At 44.8% G+C, this 10,664-nt stretch overlaps 1 protein-coding gene across 1 annotated transcript in view; it reads right to left on the minus strand.

Moving 5' to 3' along the window:
* PARVA (parvin alpha) overlaps positions 1 to 10,664 on the minus strand; it is a 171,660-nt gene that overhangs the window by 93,503 nt on the left and 67,493 nt on the right. The gene's annotated exons all lie outside the window — the stretch shown is intronic.

The following is a 10,664-nucleotide window of genomic DNA, read 5'->3' on the forward strand; positions in this document are numbered from 1 at the left end:
CTATGGTAGAGCTCTGAAGAGACTCCAGGCCGGTTTCCAAGATGCCGGATCCTGGGAGACTTGGGAGGGATGCCCACTACTGTGGCTGATCCTTCAGGACCCTGTGCCAAAACTACCCTTGCCCTAGGGGAGGAGAGAGACTAAGCAAGAAGACAAAGTTGGCCTTACTAAGCGTCAGTTCTAGGGAAAACCTCTGGGCTGGGAAGAGGCACCATAGCTAATCAAGCGGAGGGGACTCTTAGCTTCCTGCTCCCTCTGGTCCCAAAGACGAAGGTATAGATCATGCAGAGAGATAGTGCTGCAGCTGTGCTCAAGGATCCTTAAAGCTCAGGGCGGTCAGATACCTGGAAAAGGCTGCAGGTGCATTTTCCAAGGCAAGGTGCTTTGTGCACCTAAGTAAAGGGAGAGGGCTTAGGCTTGACGAACTGGCCCAGACCCTCCTTTGTGGTCCCCTCTACCAGGCTGGAAGCTCCAGATGGTGGAGTATTTGTTGTCTGGGGGAGGGGAAGGATCGTGGGGGAGCAGGAGGCTATTTTGGGTACTTTTCCCGTTTGGAGAAGACTAAGACCTTACAGTCCTACAGGCCACTTAAAAGCTCTCCAAGGACAAATCCTGGGATGTAATTACTATGCTACCTACCCATCATCATTTGAAAACGGGGTCTTTTTGCAACCATCGGCTTTATAATGATCCTTGAAGAAGCACATTATTCTTGAAACAGCCCAAACCTGAAAGGCACAAAGTATGCAAATGTAGCTAACAGTTTTTGATTAATAATTATTGCGTGGCTGGCATTAAAGTTGACCTCGCACATATTATCTCATTTAATCTAGGGGATACAGACTCTATAAAAGTAAACTTATGTCATACCTGCTGCCTAACGCATCAGGGCATGTAAAAGAGGAGTCTAGAAATAGCACTGCAGGACTGGACTAAAAGGTTTTGATTCACAGCAAAGGAAATTTAATTAAAGCATGTAATGTCAATTACTGTCATTCATAATCATGTTATACCTCCCCAGAAAGAATACAGATGTAAAAGTCTAGAGTTACCTGCCTGTTTGATGTAAATAGGATAAAATTATCTAACTTCTGAAAATATCCAGATATCAGAAGAGAAGAAAAAAAAAGTATTCCTACCTAGTGTCATGTGTCATCAAATTTCATTAGGTAGGGACATGAGTATCCAGTCACAAGAAAGCGTACCTCTCCTCTGAGAGCAGGTCATAAAAATTTTCAAAGGTGCCTGAAAATCGGGGGTTTGACACGGTCATGATATCTTTTTGCTGCTGTAAACAATCAGAGGCTGTTGCTTGTTTTGACAAGGCCGGGAGAGGGGAGAGTGGATGTTCTGAACCCGTCCGCACCACTTTTAGGACTCTCTGTGGTGACAAGGACCAGAACCCTTCATGGGGGTAGCTTTGAATTCCAGTCGGGGGAAGGACTCACAGGAAAGCACCAGGGCAGAGAAAACATGGCAAAGCTGCCGAGTCACAGCTTGGTCTCAACAGGTCCATCCACGGGCACCTAACACCTTGCCACTTTGTTCCCTTGTCCTTCAATCCCTTGTGGCAGATCTTGAGCCGAAGACTGGGGTTATTCCAAGGAGCAAGAAAGCAACAAAATCCCTGCATGATTAGGATGACGGTGCAGTGGGGGAGACGAATACTAATTTTAAAAATGTACAAATTCACAATTACCAGCCAAGCTCCAGAGAGTCCTAGTTTCTGCATGCCTGAAATGGGTGTTACAGATACCTGTCCCAGAGGGTTGTGGCAATGAAGAAATGGGCCAATAAGTATGAAGTCCTTGGCTTGATACATATTGCTACATACCGAGGGATACCTGGGTGGCTCAGTCAGTTGAGCGTCCAAATCTTGATTTCGGCTCAGGTCATGATCCCAGGGTTGTGGGATTGAGCCCGTGTCTGGCTCTGAGCTGAGTATGAAGCCCGCTTGAGATTCTCTCTCTCCCTCTGCCCCTCTCCCTGGCTCGCAAGCTCTCTCTCTCTAAAACAAACAGACAGACAAACACCCCACCAAATTAATACAAATTCTACTGCTACCGCTATTACGATTCTCATTACTGACTGGCCTCACCAGTTACCAGCTGCATGACTGTGGGTCAGTTACCTAATTCCCTTGTGTTTCAGTCCTCTCATTCGTAAAATGGAGTAACAATAATTCCTAACAAAGAAAGATTAAATGAGTTAATATGTAGAAAATGTTTGGAACAATGCCTGACACACAGTAAGATTTTGATAAATGTTAGTTGCTAGTGGTGACATCAGCTTGTAATATGCTTACCATCTATCCCAGGATTTCTCAATAGAAGCACTACTATGTTGTGGGCTGGATAATTCTTTGTTTTGGAGGGTGGTCCTATGCATTGTAGGGTGTTCGGGAGTATCCCTGGCCTCTCCCTGCCAAATGCCAGGAGCATTCACCCACTCCCTGCCCTAGTCATGACACGACCATCAAAAATGTCTCAGGACATCGCCTAATGTCACCTAGGAGGAAAAATCGCCCCCATAGAGAACTCCTGGTCCAGCTGAAAAGTATAATGTACCGGGACGAAGGCAGACAATGAAGAGCTAGAATCTGTGGTCAGAGGAAAAGAGCAACAGGCAGGTAATGAGAGAGCCTGTCAACGGAAAGCCAGAGAACACTGCTTAGAAGAGGGGCCATAAATAGTGCTTCATGACCACTGTGAACCAATGTCCCTTTTGATAAACAAAAAAATCACTTCATTGAGATTTGAGATTTCAAAACAAATTAAACATCGCGACTGAACTCAAATTAAAGCAGCTATAATACATCAAGTACAATTTTCCATTACATACAGTTCTCTTCTTCCACCAAAATCCTGATAGAAGTTCTTACTCTATCAGTAAGATAGACGCTCTTATTGATTTAGATAAGCCGGGGAGGGAAGAAAGAGAAGGGAAAAGGGAAACGGAACCTTCAAGGTCACCCCTGAAGAACTCCGGAGCAATGTCCACGGACATCTGTGGAGATGAGTCCAAATTGTGATCTAGTAGCAACAAGAGAATCTGCTTTCAAAGAGGGGTAATGGCTGGTCCACCCTGGGTCCCAGATGCTGCATCCCATCTCATCCTCGTGACTGAGACCACTGGATCTCCTCTGCAGCTCACTCTTGCCTCAGTTTTCAGGATTCAACTTGACCTGAGGCTATCTTGGACTCCACATCATCGTCTGACTCCAGTATGGCGTTTTATTCCAGTACTCGGGAGAATCTCAGTGCATTACCCAGGTTCTTACTGTTGACCTTCTGTCTCAACCCCGGTCCCAGAATCTGCTTAGCACCCCATCCCAGAGCCCTGAACAAGTAACCACACCTAGAGTCAGACTACCTGAGGCTGCTACCTGTTTTCTGTATATCTGAGCATCTTCCCTTCAAGTTCATGCTGCTGTACTCAGTGTACCCACTGGGACGTCCTACTATGTCATTTTGGACCCTTCATTGCTGCTGTCATTTTGGGATGGTGGCCAGACTGCATCTTTACTGCTCACATGTGGACCGGCAATCTGAGGGCGATCCTATCACTGGGGAAGAGTCAGATCCAGATCTCATCCCTCTCTGCCTTTCTTGGTAACTGTCTATGCCCCACTGTGATCCACAGAATCATATTCTCTGTGTCTGGTTATCTCTGTCGTGTGGTAGATGAATCAGAAAGCAGCTCTGATGTGTGACTCTATGATAATGTATATGCATGATAAATGGAGCACCCCTCATTTGCCAGACACCCTATCAGGTGAAGGAAGGAGAGGAAAACTAATACTTATTGAAGGTTTATTTTGTATGACCCATTTATGTGCTTTACGGAATTATTTAATTTTAACTCACAACCATCCCAAGAGGTGGACATGGTCAGTAACATTTGCCATATGAGGAAGAGGCAGGAAGGCATCTGAACAGTGGTCCTGCTGACTTCAAAACTCATGCTCATTCCCTGACAACCAGAAGTGGTCTTTGTGATCGGTAACGGGAACCCCAGAGGGTTTCTATTTTCTCTTTCACCTTTTATAAAATTTCATACTATCCATGGCAGCTGCTCTCAGAGCTATTGAATGAACTCAGAGCACTCTCACACAAACTGTCCTCAGTCTCCTCCCCCAGATTTGTTTCTGCTATGAAAATTCAGGCGTTAAGCACTTGACTTGAGATCACAGAGAAAACAAACTGTAGAATTTCAAACACTCTCAAGGGGTCTACATATAAGCACTCGTACATTTATAGGAGCCACTGCCCCAATGACGAGGCACCAGTGGGGCCTGGATTTCCCAGAGGAAGTCAGTGCATTCCAACAGACCTGTCTGCAGGGCTTGGGGTTCAGCAATGTGCTCTGGCCTCTCTCTTCCTGCTGGGGACAAGAGGTATGCCAGAGATTGAAGAGTTGGCTAAGCATTGGCTGCATGTTTTTAGGAGGGACACGGGGTATGGTATTTGAGAGTTTCACATTTGCACAAAGAATCCTCTCCCCTGCCCCTCCTCCTATAACAGATTAGCACTTAAGGCTTTAAAAATACCATAAAAAATATACACTAGAGATTATATTGGCTTTTCCTTGTGGTAGGGGTAACTAGATTGATCTTCATGTGGACGGACCCGACAACATTTAATGGTTCAGTACGTACCACTACACTTGAGGATGTGAGTAACGCGCAGAAGGAAGCTCACCACCTGTTAGAACTAGGTGCCTTGGGGTGCCTGGGTGGCTCAGTCGGTTAAGCTAAGCATCTGACTTTAGCTTAGGTCATGATCTCACAGTTTGTGAGTTCGAGCCCCAGGTTAGGCTCTGTGTTGTCAGCGTGGAGCCTGGAGCCAGCTTCGAATTCTGTGTCTCCCTCTCTCTCTCTGCCCTTCCCCTGCTCATGCTCTGTCTCTCTCTCAAAAATAAACAAAAATTTTTTAAAAACTTAAAATATCTTTAAAAAAAGTAAGAAGCAACCAGCATTCACCCTTGAATAAATCTACAGATGACCAGAGTCAGAGCCTTATTCTGACTTTTCTCATTGTTTTTGCAGAAAATCTGACTACATTTGAAATGTCTAAACCCACAATAATGCAGCAATCTGCCAGACAGCACAGAATACACTTTTACTATAGAAAACCGAGGAACTATACTGCTTACATTTTTATCAGGTCCTTATAATTAGACAAAAGTAGCTTTTCCATTACCATAATCAATTATTTATTTATTGAGAGAGACAGAGAGAGAGAGAGAGAGAGAGCATGAGCGAGGGAGAGGGGCAGAGAGGGAGGGAGAGAGAATCTTAAGCAGTGCAGAGCCCGATGCGGGTCTTGATCCTGTGAACCATAAGATCATGACATGAGCTGAAATTAAGAGTCAGATGCCTAAACTACTGAGCTACTCAGGTGCCCCTATTTTATTTTTTTTTCAACGTTTTTTTTTTAATTTATTTTTTATTTTTTTTTATTTTTGGGACAGAGAGAGACAGAGCATGAACGGGGGAGGAGCAGAGAGAGAGGGAGACACAGAATCGGAAACAGGCTCCAGGCTCCGAGCCATCAGCCCAGAGCCCGACGCGGGGCTCGAACTCACGGACCGCGAGATCGTGACCTGGCTGAAGTCGGACGCTTAACCGACTGCGCCACCCAGGCGCCCTCAGGTGCCCCTATTTTAACATTTTAAAATATGTCTTCCCTCATATTCACAAAGTGAACATATTTGATATTTTAACGATAATACTTATTTATCCTAGACTCTTATATTTTAATCATCACACAATTATTGGCAATTTGGGTTTTTTCACTGTAGGCAAAGAATATACATATATAATTGTGGATGATTTGGGTTGTTTTGGTCTAGCTTAAATATACATACAAATTTAATTTCTACAAAAATAAACATTGATTTATTTACTTAACTAATATTATTTCCCTAGGACATAGTTCCAAAAGTGGATTTGTTGGGTCAGAGTGGTGGATTGTTTTTGTGATCTATTTTACATATCATCACACTGTTCTCTCGGAGGAAAAAGAAAAGATAATGTATAATGCTTTCTGCAATGTATGTTTCCACAAAGCCCTGCCCACGTTATATTTTATAGCTTTTATGTTTGATAATGTAATAGGTGTGATATGATAACTCATAGTTGTTTTAACCTCAATTTATTAAAATCCCTCCCTGGGGTTTGTTTGCAGTGAATGTTCCTCTTATGTGAATCGTCTACTCATATCCTTTGACCGTCTGTCCAATGAAGTCTTGATTGTGTCCTTTAAGACTATATAAAACTCCAAAGTGTCTGGGTATTAAGTTTTTAGCGGTTATGTACTTTTATTGCAACTATTTCCTCAACCTGTTGCTTCTCTTTTTATCTCTTAGTTTTGTTGATTTTCTTTGTACCAAAAAAGGTGTTTTTCTTTTTTTAAATGTAATTGAACCCATCACACTTGTCACTGATAATTTCTTCGATTGCTTCAATTGTCAGAAAATTGTCTTTTCTCAACAATCGGGATAAGTATACCATTAAAAAAAATTAGCTCTTTAAACCATCTGGCATTTGTTGTGGTATAAGGATACAGTGACCATATTTTCTGAATCAAAAATTGGAGCACGTGATCTGACAAGTGCCAGTATTCTTATGGGCAAAATGGGACAGAATATTTGAAATGGAGACTGTCCTGGAAAATTGAGGACATATGGCCCCCGTATGTATGGAGCAAGCTGTTACTTTAAAGGTACAGATCCTAGGCCCTCTTTTCTCAGCTCCTGTCAACTCTAAGCAGCACCAGAGATTTTTAGGCTGAGGGTCACCTCACCGGGAGTCCTGAGCCCAGCCTTCCTAGCGCTGGCAGGATGACAGTAGGGTCAATCCCACCAGAAAAAGGGATCCAGAATTAGTTAGGTTTCAAATGCCCATGGTTAGCCCTCCAGATTCATCTCCTCCTTCATACCCCACCCTGCTCCCTGCCCAGGAATGGCCACATTCATGGGTACGCTTGCTGTCTGCCTTCAGCTGAAGTTAGATCAATGGGAAGTGCCCCAAGAAGACCAGGGGAGAGAGAGGAACTTGGGGCATTTATTTCCTGGTTCCCTTGCTGTGGAGTCACCACGGCCAAAGGACATATGCTCTGTCTGCTCCGTAGCCCTTCTCACACCATTTTTCCCGTCTCTGGATTTGATAACCACTCGGGCCTTAACAGCTCTGCCAGACCCTTCCTTGGAGGATAGAATCTCTCAATTCCACCCACTGACGGTAGGATGGCTCCCCCTGGGGCAGACCACAGGCTCTGTGATGCAGCCTCCACTCACACCATCTTGCAATTGTGAAGTTCCTGTTCTGGTTGTATCCTAACCCAGCTGCTTTCTCTTCCCCCAGGCCAGGGCCAAGGTCTTGGAATTTGTTGGCAACAGCCAGTGACTTCTTTCTTCAGAACAACAACAATGCAGACACTATAAAATGCCTTTAAGGCACTCTGGGCTGAGTGTCATTATACATAAGGATGGGATCAGTCATCACAAGGAATGGGTGATAATTAGAGCTGCCTGTTCCTGGTCCCCCCCCCCCCATCTCCATTAGTGGAGACTCATTTCTTCTTGGCCTTTGAACTTTGGCTCATGGTGCCACCTGGAGTACCTTGCAACGCCTCTTTTTTCTACTGACCCACCTTATCCACAGCACTACGCGATGCCTTCCTCCATGTTCCCACTGACCACCTGGATTCCACTTCTGGCAAGTCCGTACCACGTGAGGGCAACACTGATATGCCCTCTCTCCAGGGAAACCATGAGCAGAGAGAAGTCCGCGAGCAAGAAATTCAAACCTGCCTCCCGGCAGCTGCCCCACAGCGCTAGAAGTGACAACCTTTAGGTTCAGCTTGACAAGAGCCCATGAAACCAGCCCCAGGACTATCAAATCATACTGAAAAGGATGAGGCCAACGGGAATGCGATCAGAGACAGTAAATTTAGGGCAAGACAACAAGCAAACGGTGATCCACATGCATGAGAAGATTTGGTAAGGCTTTGAAGGAGAACCAGAGCTCCACCTATAATTAAAAAAAATTTTTTTTTGATGTTTATTCATTTTTAGAGAGAGACAGAACAGGAATGGAGGAGGGGCAGAGAAAGAGGGAGACAGAGACTCCGAAGAAGGCTCGAGGCTCCGAGCTGTCAGCACAGAGCCCAACGCAGGGCTTCAACTCACGAACTGTGAGATCATAACCTGAGCTGAAGTAAGACACTTAACCACCTGAGCCATCCAGGCACCCCTCAGCCTATTACTCGAAGATAGAGGAGAGGAAGTATGTCTGGAAGCAAGATCTGAGGGACAGAAATCAGCAGCACTGTCAGCAGAGGGCACAGGGAAGGGAAAGCCGAGGTTACACTACTCCTGCTCCTACCTGACACCCACTAGGCTGCATCTCTGATGCCCTGGGCCTGGCACAGGGTTGGGCAAAAGCAGCATCAATAAATGCTTGTTGAATAAAGAAATGAACAAATACACTTGACCCTGTATTGCCAAAAGCCAAGAGTTCAGCTCTCTTTGAATCCTACGTCTGCAGGGGTAAAGGGTCACCCAAGAGAGGAGACAGTTTGTGACAGACACTTTTAAAGAAGTCAACATGTAACACGGACCACTTGGATACAGCTGTCCAAAGGCTATGGAAACTGCCTTTACTTCACTGAGGAGCTGTGGAAGCTTCTGGGCAGGCTCTTGGCCCCTCAGGTCCTGACACTCAAGCTTGGCATCTGCTTTCTCAGGAAACCTGGGGAGCAGCTCATAAGAGTTCAGGTTTTTGTTTGTTTGTTTTTTAACGTTTATTAATTTTTTTGATAGGGAGAGACAGAGCATGAGTGGGGGAGGGGCAGAGAGAGAGAGAGACAGAATCCGAAGCAGGCTCCAGGCTCTGAGCTGTTAGCACAGAGCCCGACGCGGGGCTCGAACTCACGGACCACGAGATCATGACCTGAGCCGAAGTCGGACGCCCAACCGACTGAGCCACCCAGGTGCCCCTCTCCTCTCTTTCTAAAAGCAGTTTCAAAACAAACAAACAAAAACAAACAAAATAAATAAAATAGTTTCAAGCTCCTAGTGTTCTGTTTACTTGAACCCACAACGTCTCCTACTGCATTTCCTAGACCTGTCTTGGGCTCCATGCACCTTCTCTTCAGACACTGACCATCCAGCATCCCAGAGGCAAGAGTCTCGGTGTCTTCCTATCAACAACACTAACACAGTACTTACATGGCACAATAACGTCCATTCGCTTAATGGTTTACAAAGCTTGCACACACACATTTTATTGGATTCTATAGCCCTGCTCACTAGGTATCATGATCGCCAATTGACAGTGAGATTCGCATGTGCCAGGTCCCCCAGCTGCAGCACCAGGTGCCACTGAGGTCTAAGACCCCTTATCGTCATTCACAGTTACTGCCTCCTTGTTTCTTCTCACTCACTCTCAAGAGTAGGATCAAGCAGAGCCGATGCCCTGCTGTCTCTGCGTTACTGAGTTGGTTTGTGCATCAAATGAGGACACGACTCATCCATAGGGGGGAAGGCTCCTTCCAACTCTGAGGCTCTCTGATTCTACAATCTCACAATTTTCTGCCAAGTAAGCCTCCCCCCTCTATTCCCCCCAACTTGCCACATGCTATGTTTGACACTCAGCTACTACTATCCAGTGTTTGAAGCTAGGCAGTGACCTGGAGAGGAGTTCCATATCTCCGTTTTCCTACAGAGTTCTGGAAAACTGTGTCACATCACAAAAATGGAAAAGCTAACAGCAGCAGGGGGGAAGAAAATCACAAAACTGTAACCATTTTTGTTTCATCCTGCCTCCCTCAGCAGATTTGGTCGGTGACCTCTCTGTGAGTCACGAAAGGCTTTAAAACTTGCTCTGATTTACATGGACAGGAAACAGAGTTTATGTCTTACATTTTTCTTTAAAAATTTTTTTCATTCCCAAACCATAGTTTATTTCCTTCTATATGGAATTTCTCGATAGTACCTCAGGACAAAAATATACATACATAATAGCTTTTCAGCTTCATGGTGTGGATTAACCAAAACCACTCATTTCAACAAGAGCCTGGAGGCTTTAAGCCAATTACCCTCAGAATGTATTCTGTGAGATTTAGCTGGGCGGCCCTCTCCTCATCAATTAAGTCATGGGAAAAGGCTTGGGATCACCAATGATCTCACTTGGAGAGTGAGCTGCAAGGAAAAGCATTTACAAAAAAAAAAAAGAAAGAAAGAAAGAAAAAAAGAAAAAAAAGTTTCCTACCAGAGTTTGGAGGCAAGGAGCTATTTTCATTATTTTTGGCATCTGAAGTATGGCAGATGGTCTAATCTTTCACATCTCTATATTCTGAACTCTATTCCAGAGGAAAAATAAAGAACCATGATTTAGCAGAGGTCAGGAAGACAAAGTTTATAACTGCAATCCCCCACCTCCACTCCCCAAGGCTAGGCCTCTGTGGACTATGTCCATTGCTCTTTATTTGCAAGCAACAGACACCCCCCCCCCCCCCCCCTTCAAGCTAATTAATTAAAGAAGATTAAAAAAATAAATATTGTGGTAGGCGGAATCCTAAAATGGTCCATCAAGATTCTCTATCCTAATGCGAGGACTAAGCATGATGAGATGTTGCGCTCTGATAATGTTAGGTTAC

Source organism: Panthera uncia, chromosome D1, assembly GCF_023721935.1.
Source record: "Panthera uncia isolate 11264 chromosome D1, Puncia_PCG_1.0, whole genome shotgun sequence".
NCBI classification, from domain to species: Eukaryota; Metazoa; Chordata; class Mammalia; order Carnivora; family Felidae; genus Panthera; species Panthera uncia.